Genomic DNA, 15,179 nt, shown 5'->3' with positions numbered 1-15,179 from the left:
GCTCAGTGTAGTTTACGTCTGAGTAGGGAAACATGGGACGCGGGTGGCGCTATGGGTAAAAGCCTCAGCGCCTAGGGCTTGCCGATCGAAAGGTCGGCGGTTTGAATCCCCGCGGCGGGGTGCGCTCCTGCTGCTCGATCCCAGCGCCTGCCAACCTAGCAGTTCGAAAGCACCCCCGGGTGCAAGTAGATAAATAGGGACCGCTTACCAGCGGGAAGGTAAACGGCGTTTCCGTGTGCTGCGCTGGCTTGCCAGATGCAGCTTTGTCACGCTGGCCACGTGACCCGGAAGTGTCTCCAGACAGCGCTGGCCCCCGGCCTCTGGAGTGAGATGGGCACACAACCCCAGAGTCTGTCAAGACTGGCCCGTACGGGCAGGGGTACCTTTACCTTTACCTTTACCTAGGGAAACATAGGATAGCAATGCAAACCCACTGTTCCATTTCCAGAGTGGTGGTCAGCCAGCCAAAAGTAGGGTTTCATCCACATTTGTCCCGCCACTTTCCCCCAGGAAGACCCGCAGTTTACCGCTGAATTTGAACCAAATGGCTACCGGGTTTTCTATAGATTGCTGTTTGTTCCAATTCAGCAGTAAAGAGTGGGACTGTTTGTCCAATCACTCATCAGTGTGCATAATTAGTGAACTGGCCCAAAATGAAGGTATGATAGTGGCCAAGGATCCTGCACCTTTAATAAGCATGTGGGGGGAAAAGATTTTTAAAAAACTTAATGAGAAATTTATGAAATCAACAAACCTTATCACATTCTTAGTATTTCCCCCTCTGCCATTTTCACAAGACCAACTATGTCTATGGGTGGATCTACACATGGGGGGGGGGGGCGCTATAAATAAGTCAGAAATTAAATCATTATAACAAAAAAAACCACTATGTAAGAATTGCATAGGAAATTCTTTTGTTCTTTGGCAACATCTGGTGTTGCAGGTTTATAACACATTCAAAGCATTGCTTTTTGACTAATGTAGCTGAGTCCTTTGTATTCAGCTTTATATTAAATTCTCTTTTAAAAATACTTACTGGCTACTCAGTGCCCTTTCTTTCTTTCTTTCTTTCTTTCTTTCTTTCTTTCTTTCTTTCTAAAATTTCGGATTAGGTAAAGGTAAAGGGACCCCTGACCATTAGGTCCAGTCGTGGCTGACTCTGGGGTTGCAGCGTTCATCTCGCTTTATTGGCCGAGGGAGCCAGCGTACAGCTTCCGGGTCATATGGCCAGCATGACTAAGCCGCTTCTGGCCAACCAGAGCAGTGCACAGAAACGCCGTTTACCTTCCCACCGGAGCGGTACCTATTTATTTACTTGCACTTTAACATGCTTTCAAACTGCTAGGTTGGCAGGAGCTGGGTCTGAACAACGGGACCTCACTCCGTCTCAAGGATTCGAACCGCCAACCTTCTGATCAGCAAGTCCTAGGCTCTGTGGTTTAACCCACAGCACCACCCGCATCCCTAATTTCGGAATACAGTAATCTAAAATATAAGAATGTGAGTTTTCAACTACAGCAAGCGAAATGAATAAAACAGGTTACGTTATAATGGTTTGACTTAATTTGAGGCATTGAGTTTAGATGGCATGGATTTTAAAAATGGAAATTTATATCAATGTCAGAAAATTATACATTTTCTTTTCCATCTTACATCACTAAAATGTATTGCTACATTACGAGGGAAGAGACGGTGTGTTTGCCTAGGTGCAAAAGACCCTTACGATGGCCCAAGACCCTTACGATGGCCCTGTCTTCTTTTGCCTCTGGCCACCCCACAGCCTACCCACCTCAAGAAGAAGTCTGTTTTTAACAAGCATACCTGTCTTCATTATGGCACGCTCAGTGCAGGAAGAAGGTGGCCTCCCGGTTAACAAACAAGCGAGTGTTGTGGTTGATTCAGAGGTGCAGTGTGAACAAGCAGCCCAAAAGCCTGCAAAACCACCTTGAAAACAAACAATCCAGGATCTCGCAACCATCACCAAGCCAGGCTTGGGATCGGACACAGCTTGATTTAATTTTCTTGTGAACTTCACCCTTATCCTCGTCCCATTTATATCGCACCTTTTCCTCCAAGGAGCTCGAGGTGGCGTACGTTGTTCTCCTCCCGCTCCCCATTTTGCCCTTGCCACAACAGCCCTGTGAGGTAGGCGGACAGCCTTTGACCAGCCCAAGGTCACTCAGCAAGCTTTGTGGCGGAGTGGGGATTTGAACCCTGGTCTTCCGGGGCCACAGTCCGACACTCTAACCATTACGCCACATGTGTCCATTAATATGCTTTCACCACCCTTCTCTTCTATAGAGAGCCACGTCTCACAACGCAGTCTGGACATAGGGAATTCACACGGAGCTGAATTTGGGGAGGGGGAGGCAGCAGTGGGGTTTTCTCCCAGGCAACGTGTTGTTTGTTGCTTTGGTGCAGAAGTTTAACTTGGGTGCTTACTTCTTCTTTTAAGCATAGGGCTGACACTGCTCTAATTAATGGGGAAATTGAAGAGGGCAATATTATTAGTGCCCACAGAGCCTATACTCTCCCTCCTCACTTTAGATCTTTCTTGCTGTGTGTCTCTGTCTTTTTGCTTCCATCTTCCCCTCTGCTTTCGTTCTCACAGCCCCTCCTTTGACGTTTCTCGCAGCCCTTTTGAAGTGGCTTCTTGTTTTGCAAGGCTGTGAGGTTTGGGCTACTAAGAGGAACACACACACACGTTTGGCTCCATGCGGTTGCCAAGGGGTCCTCACTTTGCAGTAAGAACGGAGGGCAGAGAGAATTGTCATCTCATGTACCTGGATGCAGAGCTGTCCCCGGGCAGGTGGGGCAGGGGGAAGTAGCCAGTACCAATCACACTTGTGGAGTGGGGGGGGGGCGTCTTATAGGGATGCTGTAGAAACTCGGTTCAGTTGACATTTAAAAGTAAACCTACCCAATACACACCTTTCAAAACAACCTGAGGACCAGAACACAGCCATCCAGCCGCTTTCACAATTGTAAGTTGCTTCAAGCAAGTGACAACGTGGCAATAAATGCAATTCAGCAACAATAAGAGTCCTTTGAAATTTGCACTTCTCTGAATTTTTCAGCGCAGGTTTTCCAGTGAGGTGGTGCGCACTAAAAGACATGGATGAGGGTAAAGTGTGCATTAAGATGCATTTATTGGTGAAAATAACACACTCAAATGTCTCCCATTTGGGGAAATCAGCCTGTGGAGGTGTGCATATTAGGCAGAATTGCAAACGTACATGTGAATTGTAATAAATTCACTCTGAAATGCTGATGAATTCTCATGACGGCCATAAATGTGGAGAACTGAACTTAAGGGTGGAGAAATGAAAAACAAGGAGTAATCGTAGAATTGTAGTGTTGGAAGGGACCACAAGGTTCATCTAGTGAACCCCCTGCAATGCAGGAATCTTTTACCCAATGTGGGGCTCAAACCCACGACCCTGAGATTATGATTCCTTCTAGCTCAGAGATAACCAGTGTTGTGGACTAGGGCTCCCAGCATCGATCCAGGTTTAAGTCTCACCATAAAAAATACTACAGAAAAATGCAAGTGTGTCTCATTAGAGATTGGTTCAATGACATTTACAACAGCACAGTAAGTTGGCCTGGGAGAACAGTGGCTTCCCAGTAAATTCACCATGGAGCCAGAATTTGAACCAAGACCTCTTGGTTTGCACGCCACACCCTGAACAGGCTCTTTGGCACATGCTGCTGCAATGTTCCAGCCTTGCCTTGGTGGCAACCATTCTAGAAGGACTTTGTGATAACATGCACCTCCGTGGGGAAGTGAAAGACATCCTTAGATGAAATGTATTTATTTCACATTTATCCCCTGCTTCCTCCAAGGAAATCACATCAACCGGGAATTTTCTAACAAAGAAAATACAGGGGAAATTCCGCCCTGCAGTCCTTACAAATCCCTCCCACTCAAAGTGCCCTTTTAATATGGTTTACATTTTGGGGATCCGACATTGTCTAATTTACTCCAAAGCGGTGCCAAACGCCAGCAGAAGGCCCCCTGTAATGTTTGGCGGTTAAAACCCCATGTTTCATGTGGACAAAGAACAAATCATGAGTGTAGGCCTTGACTGAGGTCATTATGGGCATGCAAACCGGTATCTGTTTACCTGTAAGCACACACCTTTAGTTTATCTTTTTGATATAAAAAAATACAAGTTTCTCAATCTACCAGCTTTGCACAAAACAGCAGCCATGTGTGTGTGTGTGTGTTGCTCAAAGCCAGGAAATCTGGTATCTATGGGTATTTGTTCACATGTGCACATATACCTTTTGTGATCTACCATGCTTGCACAAAATAACAGTCCAAAAATAAAAAAATAAGCAATGCCTCACTCCAAACTAGGTAAGGATTTGGAGTTGTTCACATGAAAGGCTACCTGTCACTTTATTTCCTCCCCCTTTCCTCCCCATCTCTTCTACCCATGGGTGTAGCCAAGGGGACAGTCCACGAATCTTGTTGGAAAAGGCAGACTGTGACCTTTCCTTTGGTCAGATGGAAACAAAATGGAAGTAGGGGGCATGGAGGGAGACAGCACCCAGCAAAACATCACCACAGAGAGGGGTGGGTTTTTTTCACCGTAACTCGCAAAATCACAAGTTGGGCACCTCTCAGGTGGGCACCATTGCCATTGTAAGATAACAAGAGAGCTGTTTGTGGTGATTTCCAGTACATCTTAATCTGGAAAAATAGCACTGACCACTGATTACTCACAAGCAGGAAATATCCCAATCAAACAGGTCTTCCCCACAAAGATACCCCAAATTTCACAACATAGGAGTAGTGTGACTGGAGACTGTGACTGGAGACCCCAGGTGGAGTAATAGGGGCAATCTCATCCTTTTCTTCCACACTGTCGCTCCAGACCAAATTAGCTGTCAGGATAGCTATGGCAGTCACAACTTCACCGAAAACCCTATGAACCTGTGTTCATCTGTGGCACAAAAGGCACTGTCAGGAGAGCTTTGAGCTATAACCTGGTCAGGACAGATGCCTAGCCAGGACACAGGATTCAAATTAGGCCTCAGTGTTATTCTTACAGCAGCACCCTCATGGGGGCCTCCTTTCATGCCCCCACCTCTGCCAGAGAAGCGGTGCCAGTATAGGTGCTGATTTCCTGCTGATTTCCTGCAAGATCTTGCGAGATCTCATCAAAGTCTTTCAAGACATCAAAGAGGGCAAAAGATCTCATGAGATTTGGGTGAGATCTTGCAAGCTCTTTCAGGGAATCGGCGCCCAAGCCAGCACTGCAGTGCTGGTACAGCAGCCCCTACAAGTGTCCCTATTTTCCAGGGGCGCCCGTGATTTAGAGAAGCTGTCCCAGTTTCTGATTTCATCCGAGAATGTCCTGCTATTCCTTAGGATGTCCCTATTTTCATTGGATAAATGCAGTGCTGGTACAGCAGTCCCTCTAAGTGTCCCTATTTTCCAGGGATGTCCATGATCTGGTAGGGTGTCCCTATTTTCATTAGAGGACACAGGCCTGGCTAGGACAGCCTTCCTGTTATATATTCTGGGCATGACGAGGCATATGACACTCACCTGAGTCTACTCCAGCTGAGGACTCACACACCTACTTCCCAAGCTAGTGAGCCCCACCTGGGCTGTGGGTCTGTGTCCTGGCCAGGCTGTAGCTCATAGCTCTCCTACCAGATTATTTGGTCTGGAGCCACAGTGTGGAAATAAAGGATGAGATTGCTCACCATATACCAAGCACTCTACTATCCCAATTAGGCCCCCAGTGGTTTTCTCATAATTCCCTTCTCAATGTGCCTAATTTGCCCACCTTGCTTTGGCAGGTCTGCTATCATCCTGAAGTCTCTTATGTTCAAGCCCTTTGTGCCACAGATGAACACAAAAGGCTTGGGCATAGAGACTTCAGGATGATAGCAGACCTGTCAAAGAAAGGTTTGGTGAGAGGAATGGAAATTAAACCTTGTAAAGTTGACCTGAATAGTGAAATATGTAAAAGTTGTTTCTTGGGAAAGGGAACAAGACCTTCTACCCCCCCAAGCAAAGCCAGGAAAGTCCAACAGAGCCTTGGCAACTTATTCATACTGATATATGTGGTCCAATTCAACAGATGTCTCATGGGGAAAACAACAAAATGGGAAAATAACTTTCCTGCTTATATATGTTGATAATATAATTTTGGTTACTGAGAACAAACAAATGCAGATTTAGATGTTGTTCATGTTTTCCTCTAGGCTCTGTGATTCAGGATTTGACACCCTGTTTTAAGCAAAACCTTGGTTACCCATGTGGGCTGAATTAGACCTGTTACTTTCGGAAGACTCAAGACTTTCAAGCTCTTGCATGCAGACTGGTGTGGGCAGGGCTTCAGAAGTCATTTTGATTATGAGTGGCAGGAGTAGAATTCAGAGTGAGTTATTCATATCTGAGGGGCTTTCAAATCTATATGGAGGCAGGAGCACACTTACAATTGTGTGTGTTTTTCATTATCAATGTTCTTTTCTAGAATGTAATAGAAATGTGTCAGGTGCTCCATTTCCCAGCAAGCTGCCCAGGAGGGACTCTTCCCCCACTTTCTCAGCAATTCTGCATTTGGGGTAGGAGGACTGGAGGTTCAAAGGCCTGGATGAAAGAAAGCTTTGGTTCGAGGGAGTCTGTTACTTGTTTGGACTCCCCAGTTACAGCTTTAAAACCTTTCCAAAGAAAGTTTTAAACTTGATCCCATCTTGGACCACAAGCTTAACACGAGTCAACAGTGTGATGCAGCAGCAAAAATAAGCTAATGCTCTTCTAGGCTGCATCAACAGAAGTGTAGTGTCCAGATCAAGGGAAGTAATAGTACTACTCTATTCTGCTTTGGTCAGACCACACCTGTAATACAGTATCCAGTTCTAGGTACCACAATTTAAGAAGGATGTTGGCAAGCTGGGATGTGTGCAGAGGAGGGCAACCAAGATGATAAAGGCTCTGGAAACTTACAAGGAGCGGTTGAAGGAGCTGGGTATGTTTAGCCTGGAAAAGAGGACTGAGAGGAGATATGATAGCCACCTTCAGATATCTTTAGGGCTGTGACATGGAAGAGGGAGCAAGCTTGTTTTCTCCTGCTCTGGAGGGCAGAACTCAAGGCAATGGCTTCAAGTTACAAGAAAGGAGATTCTGACTAAATGTCAGAAAGAACTTTCTGACAGTAAAAGCTTTTCAGACTCTCATTCCTTGGAGGTTTCTAAGCAGAGTTTGAATGACCACCTGTCATGGATGCCTTAGCTGAGATTCCTGCATTGCAGGGAGCTGGACTAGATGACGCTTCCAATGCTACAATTCTATGATTCTATTGTGATAAGGTGGTATCTGTATTCTGCTCCCAAACTGTGCAGCACTTAGCCTGGTAGCTGACTGGCACCCCGTGTAATTCTTTCAGCAACAGCATAATATGATGACAATATTCTGCCCTAGCGAGCCACTCAATTTTGCGCTGGCTGCAGCTACTACAGAGCACTCTCGCCTGTAAAGCAGGGCAAACAGCCAGCCTACCTTCACTACTTAGGACAGACGCTGCTGTTCCCTTTGCTGAAGTCTTTGGAGAGAGGTCAGTGGGCATTAGATGATACACCACACAATCGCCACTTCCCTGCAAAGAAGCTGATCTTAAATGCTCATCATGTTATGCATGCACACCGTGGTGGAAGATGCAAGGCACTGGTGCATAGCATAGCATAGCATAGCTGACAGGCAGAACGGGTGGCTGAACCTTTCCTTTAGATACGTGCATATATATATAGCTTGCAATGCAATGTAACAACAAAAGGCAGGTTGTGGTTTGGCTTTGTTTTCCATCTTTAGCAGCAGCCAGGAACAGAAAAACCATTTGCATAGAGTGCACAGAGAATATTTTTTCTATGATTTGGGCAGTGTTGTTGTTTTGACAGCTGCAACAGCACCTTTGTGGGAGCTCCAGGGCTTAGGGGACACCAAACTCTGTGTGGACCAGTTTGACTCCCATGGCTTCTTCCAAAGGGCCCAAAGAATTACAATTTCGCTAGCCAAACCTTATCACCAGGAGCTAGTTCACACTGAGGGGATAAACCTGTGCCAGGAGGGTGGGGGGTGCCACTGCAAGTGAGGCGATTCATATTATGGAATTCTTGTTGGGGGGGGGAGCTCTCCACATAAAAAACTCAATGTCAGATAGAAGCGTTCAGGCCTAGCCTTCTCCCTGGCTTGTAAGCCTTCTAAGAATAAAAATACGGCCCTGTTGCTACCAATGGAGGAACATCTTGCACACACCCCTCCCCTACCGTTGGAAGTTTCACAGCCCAGACAGAACCAGCCCTACCAGGCAGAGGGCCTTCTGAGTAGTGGCATCCGCCCTCTGGAATGCCCTCCCATCAGATGTCAAGGAAATTGTCAGGAGTGCGTGCAGGAGCCAGGCCCTGTGACCAGTAGGACTAGGGCCTTCCTAAGTTTATTCTGAAGAGGCAAGGTGCGGCCGCACAGGTGAGGCCAATTGGTAACTCACAGCACCTGGTGACAAGAGCCGGGAAGGGATATAAGGTCAGCATTTCCCTTTGGCTCTTTGCCACAGCAACACACTTCCTGCCTTTGGCTTCTTGCTTCCTGACCCTCGAACCCTTGACTTCGTGACTCCTTGCTTCCTGACCATCGGACTCTTGGCTTCCTGGCTCCTGGACTCTCGTTCCTGCTCCCACCCCGCCATCTTGCCCCTGGTCCTGACGTCCTCAGCTGGGACTTTGACTCGGACTGTGACTGAAATAAAGAACTATCTGACTTTTAGAAGACATATGAAGGCAACCCTGTATCAGGAAATTTTTAATGTCTAATGTTTTACCATTTCTTATGTAAGCTGCCCAGAGTGGCTGGGGAAACCCAGCCAGATGGGTGGGGTATAAATAATAAAATTATTGTTGTTAGGCAGAATGAGGTGGCTTCCTCAGTTGGGTGTTGGGGGTAGTGGAGAAGTGTTGTTGGACAGAGCTGTTTGTGTCCCACATGGCCTGCAACTCCTAAGCCAACCTGCTCCCCTCAGGAATGGCGGATAGCACTGTTCCATTACCACTGTTGAACTAATACTCCGTGAAGGCTGCCCTATTGGGGCAAAAGGGGCCTTGCTCCCTCAACCAGCCTCCACCTCCCTCCCTTCTGACTTTACAACCAGTCCAGGGGGTTTACAACCAGTCCTACCCGCTTCTTCCTTCTCCTTAGTCTCGGCATTGCCTTTGAAGAAACTCAACAGGCAGCAGGATGGAGGCAGAGTGAGAATTAGTTGGCTCTGCCTTTCTTTGGCTGGAGTCACCTAGCATTTGGCTTCTCTGATTTCCATCCCACCAGCCTCAAGGGGCACCCAGCCGCCATGGGTAATTTTCACCTCCCAGTTGCACTCTGCTTTCCACCTGGGGCTAGCAGCCGCTGATATGTGGGGTGGCAGGACATTGAGAACACATTGAGGGAGAGAAAGGGTTGAGACAAGGCCCTGTTTTGAAAATCAACCTCCCCATGGCTGCTACAAGCAATTAAAAAATGACAAGATGTTGAAGCAAGCTCAACATCTCATCTAGCTTGGTCCCACAGACTATGGCCTTATTGGCCATGGCGCCCTCCCTGTGCAACGCCCTCCCACCAGATGTCAAAGAAATAAACAACTCTGACTTTTAGAGGACATCTAAAGGCAACCCCATTTAGGGAAGTTTTTGATGTTTGACGCTTTATTATGTTTTTAGATGTGCTGGAAGCTGCCCAGAGTGGCTGAGGAAACAGGAAACCCAGCCAGATGGGCAGGGTATTATTATTATTATTATTATTATTATTATTATTATTATTATTATTATTATTTTATTATAGTGTCCGTGTGTCTCTGCCTTATGAAAGAGCAGCAGTACTCGCCTTTGCTGGCTGAAGACAGCAGAGAGATGCCTGCACTTCATCCTAACCCTTCCCCACTCAAGCAACCAGCATTGGGGTGTTAAGGGTGCAGCCTTGATCCTATTGAAAGAAGTGGATCTTAACTTAAGCTGTGTTTGACTAGTCCCATTGGTTTCAATGGGGCCCAAATTCAGCTAGCTTAGTCTGACTCCAACCCATTGCGGCTATAAATGAATCGAGACCGGCCAAGATCTCTTATGCACAAGGTTGTACAGTATTGTTCTTGCGGGTTAGACATTTTTACAACTTCCTGTTCGTGCATACTCGGCGCAGAACCTTTAAGATCCATTTCCTGGAAGTGGTTTTTAATTTTTCTTTAACAAAAAAAAAATCTCCAGAAGATAGATAATACACCTGTTTCTTCTGCAAGATATGGCTCTGCGGTTACGGAGTAAAGCAGTTGTTAAACCATTGAATGAATCTTTCGGCATTTAACAGATAAAGAAAAGGGCAAATCAGGCCGCAGCCATGCAGAGCGATAGCAATCACCAGAAGCAAATTTTCAAGGCGAGCTGGTAAAATCACTCACGGGACACTCTCTGTAACCATGCTTCCCATAGGGAGCAAGGTGAAAAGGGTCTTCCTTCATGCCATTTCCCCTGAGGAGGTTGTGGTTTTCTCCTCCTGCTGCTACAACGGCTAAATTTCAGTAACTGCCCAAGTCCTCAAAGGTCCTTGAAAGTAATTAACACATATTTTAATTGTTTTATTCTAAGCAAACAAACTTGTTGCAAAAGATGGGGGTTAAAGGGGAGGGGTCTAATATAAACAAACAAACAAACAAACCGCTTGCTTAGTGTGGGCCACACTAAGATACACTATAATTGCCCCATGGTTACCCATTTTTCTGGAGGAATGTGTGATTTTGCCTCATCTTTTAGTGCCTCATCTTTAAGCTGGGGCAACAGCAGCAAAAGTGAGGGTGTTGCCGTTACCTCTGTAGACGCGTTTTTGCGTGTGGTGAAGGAGGGCTAGCTGCCTCTGCCATATTTTGGATTTGCTCATGGTTTTTATGGTCCCCCTGTGTGTGTTGTTTCAGTTTATATTGATGCTTTTAGAAGATATCTCATCCCGATATCTGTGCCCCTCTAGAGTGTGAATTTTGCCATATTTTATTTTGTGGGGGGTTTTTTAAGATTGTGCAAACTGCTTAGAGGTTTTCTTTCAAAACATGAAGTGGTATACCAATTGCCCAAATAAACCTGCCATAGACAGAGGCAGCGAGAGTTAAGGAAGAGGCATGCAGACCTACAGGGCTAGTCATGAAGGGCACTGTCATTTCTCCCAAAGTTACAGCATACCTCTGCGCTCCACTCCCAAGGCTGAATCTCACATGGGACCACAAAACTCAGTCTCTCTCTCTCTCTCTCTCTCTCTCTCTCTCTCTCTCTCTCTCTCTCTACCTGAAAACTGCCGCCCCCAGTTCTCCCACACATATACATACAGTGAGCAAAGTTGTCTGGGGATTTGGAGTGAATACGAGTCATCAGCATGTTGATGACACTTAAGCCCTCTTTCTCCTTTTCATCTAAACCAGGCGAGACTCTGAAAGTGTTGATGGTGAACATGCCATAGCTTCGAAACATATTCAAAGATTTCTGGTGGCTGTGGTTTGTGAAGGGTTGCTGGGAATAGTAACTCTGTGAGGGGTAAACTACAGGGCCCAGAATCCCTTGAGGGAATGTTATAGAAAAAAATTGGAGGTTTGGCTTTTGCTGCCCAACTCCCCAAGGGACCAAGTCCCCTAATTCCATGATCGGTCAGAGATGAACGGATGGAGGCAAAGCAGAGCTTTATTTTTCTGTTGCAACAGAGTTCCCTCTCCTCCTTGCAAGGAGGTAAGAGAGACCCAGAACAACGGTGTGCAAGCCCCTATAAATACTTTTGAAATTGCCCACCCTGTACCCCAAGACCACCCCCCAAAATCAGAGGCGTAGGAAGGTCAGGTGGTACCCGGTGCAGAAAATTTCTTGTCACACCCCCATTGATATATTTTTTTGCTTGCAAGAATGGTTTTACGTTATTTCATATTTTCTTATAAAGGAATGTGGATTCTGGGCCTCTGATAACAAGTAGGCAACTATGGACAGATACTTCAATCTACAGGGTGGATTGTGTTTTGGTTTGTGCTATTTTATTTATATTTATTGTTTATTTAATAAAATTTATTTTAAAAAACCTGCAAAGTGATTTACCAAAAAACAAAAACAAAACCACAGCAGTAAAATCAAGAAAAATTAACAATCCAACTTTAAAACTTACAAAAGCTAAAATATTAAGATTAAAATTACTTCAACTTCCTTAGCATCTAGGTACGCTTGCCTAAAGAAGAATGCTTTTAGCGGGTGCCCGAAAAGAGTCTAGCAAAGGCACCTGTTTTGTTGCAATAGGCGGGGAGTTCCAAAGTGCAGGTGCTGTCACAGTAAACAATGTAGTACAGATATTATGTGTAACCTGTAGTAGTGCTTGAAACTACTGAAGGGGCAGTTTTCTTTATTGTGACTTCACCATGCTCTGTATTATCTGAAAAGGAAAACATTTATTTAAAAAACAGGACTGCACAGCAGCAATCTAGTCTCATCATGATCAGTGGGACTTATTCCCGAGCTGACAGTGCATAAGATGGGCTGCAATCCAATGTACTTAAAACTCTGCACAAGCCTGCACCAGAGAATTGTAGAGTTGGAAGGGACCCCTGAGGGTCTTCTAGCCAAACCCCTGGGGCAATGCAGGAATCTCAACTAGACCATCCCTGACCGATGGCCATCCATCTTCTGTTTTTCCCCTCAGCCAGGACACACAACAACGGAGACTGGAGGTGGGTGGAAAAGATAAATTTTGACAATGGGACAGATTTGTCAGGCTTGCACAGGGACAGCTTGAAGACTTTACACAGAGAGGAACCCCACATGGGTTTCCCTGCATGTAACATAACAGGCAGGGAGCCAGCTCAGACAGAGAGAAAGACATTGGGGGAGGGGAGGACAAAAGAGTACCAAAGTCCGCCCATTTTATCCTCTTTGGGATGGTGGCACTAGGGCTCTGGGACCAGCCTCCCCAAAATATGTACTTGTCTTCAATGTATTGTTACCACTGTTATTCTATAGTACAGATCCTTTTCTAATTAAACACTTTCTCTAAAATTAAAACGGCAGAAAGTAATCATTAGCATAGATATCAAAGGAAAGGCGAGAGAATAGTCCCTAATAGATACAAGGGAGACACAGATACACAAGCACACATAAGTAAATAATCCAGCCTTGGGGAAATTTCAGCCTTCACGACATAAGAAAACAGCCAAGTAAACAGCTATTTTCGTGGAGGAGGGCCAAGATATTAACTGATATGCATGAAATTTCATATACAGTGGTACCTCAGGTTACATACGCTTCAGGTTACAGACTCCGCTAACCCAGAAATAGTGCTTCAGGTTAAGAACTTTGCTTCAGGATGAGAACAGAAATCGGGCTCTGGCGGCGTGGCAGCAGCAGGAGGCCCCATTAGCTAAAGTGGTGCTTCAGGTTAAGAACAGTTTCAGGTTAAGAAGGGAGCTCCGGATAGAATTAAGTACTTAACCTGAGGTACCACTGTGTAGCTATATAATCCCTAGTGTAGTAAAATAAGACCTTTGCAGCAGGCATTTTCAAAAAATAGTTTTTAATGAACCGCCCTAGTAGGGCAGTAATTGTTCCTTGATAATTTGTCACCCCCCTTCCATGATGGCACCTGGGGCAGCCCAGCCCCTCCACCCCCCCTTTCCTACGCCCCTGCTCAAAACATCACAGAAGGTCTCCAGTACAATTCTGAGTGTTGCTTCTCTCCTGTCTGCCAGGATACCTGATAATGCCTTACTTGATTGCATTTTCTGGGCAGCCTGGCCATTCCTTTGAGATGGTAAATACTTTAGTTCCTGAATGTCTTATACATATTGATAGTTTGGTCAGCTTAACAGATACTTGCCAGACTGTTTTTGCAGGGAAATGTAAGCCCCTACAGTCCAAATACAATTGGAAAGCTTTTCCCGTTTACTTCCTCCTTGCAGAGAAATATTTGAGGTCAATTTGGGAGAGTCATAATGGCTTCAGGATTGCTCTCCTGTGCTATTTCAGACATGTGGTATATGTACTGTAATGATCTCAGGCAGGCAAGAAAGCTCCGATAAGAATTAATGAGTCTCTGGCAGTTTTATGGTACGTTTATTTACAATTAACATCCAGAGAGCAGTTTTGGGCCTGCCACTCTTATCTATGAGTTGGTCACTCTGAGTCTCTGCCCTTTTTGCAGCATGAAGGGTGCCAAAGTCCAGTCCTTCCTCTCTTTTAACCCTTTCAACTCTTCTGCTTTGAGGAGAAGGTGGGTGGACTCCCCCCCCCACACTCTCAAATGAAGAGCCCTCTAAATGCTGCCTCCCTCCTGGTTGCATAGCAACCCCCTCAATGCCATCTATCTCCTCCCCCCCCCCCCCCCTGCTTGTGATCTTTCCGAGTCTGCTGCTCTATCTGAGTCTGGGAACTCTTGATGAAGGGGGGCCGAACTAACCCACTCCTGCTCTGTCTGTGGCTGCAATCCCTCGTCTCCAGAGTCAGACACTTCCCAGGCTTTTGATTCAGCTACGTCTCTGACATATACTTATGTATGTGTTTGCTTTGTACATTTATGAACATTTATTCTATATCTGAGACCTTCTTATAACAGAAATAAGATTAACTCTCAAAAGATCAGCAAATAATAATTAAACAGAAATTCACTCTCAACAATTACAATAATTATTAAGCTATGATTTTAAAAAATAACTGCAAGGCACAATGCATACAATGCCACAATAAATCCCTGCTTGAGACCTTTTTTAATCCAGGCAAAAACATTTTCAGTTCCCGAAGCCTTTGATATGTTACCTGAGTTGCTTTCCTTGTACTGGTCTTGCTTCTTGTTCTTCTTCTGCTTTAACTATGTTGGTTAAACATACGGCTTCCCCCAAAGAATCCTGGGAGCTGTAGTTTGTTAAGGGATGCTGAGAGTTGTGGGGAGGCACCTAGTCCCAACCCCCGGGGTACCATTTCTAAAGTGGCTTAACAATCAGAGGGAATGCTGGGAATTGTAATTCTGGGAAGGGAATAGGAGTCTCCTAACAGATCTCAGTAAAGCTCTAACAGATTTGCTCGCCCTTACGAGGCACTAACCTGACCTAGATGGGGCAGGATGGTGTTTTCATGTGCCCTGGGTTTGTCTTTAATCTCATTTTTAATTTTTT

The sequence above is a fragment of the Podarcis muralis genome, chromosome 13 (genome assembly GCF_964188315.1).
Source record: "Podarcis muralis chromosome 13, rPodMur119.hap1.1, whole genome shotgun sequence".
Taxonomy (NCBI): domain Eukaryota; kingdom Metazoa; phylum Chordata; class Lepidosauria; order Squamata; family Lacertidae; genus Podarcis; species Podarcis muralis.
Note: the sequence above shows the minus strand (reverse complement) of the source record.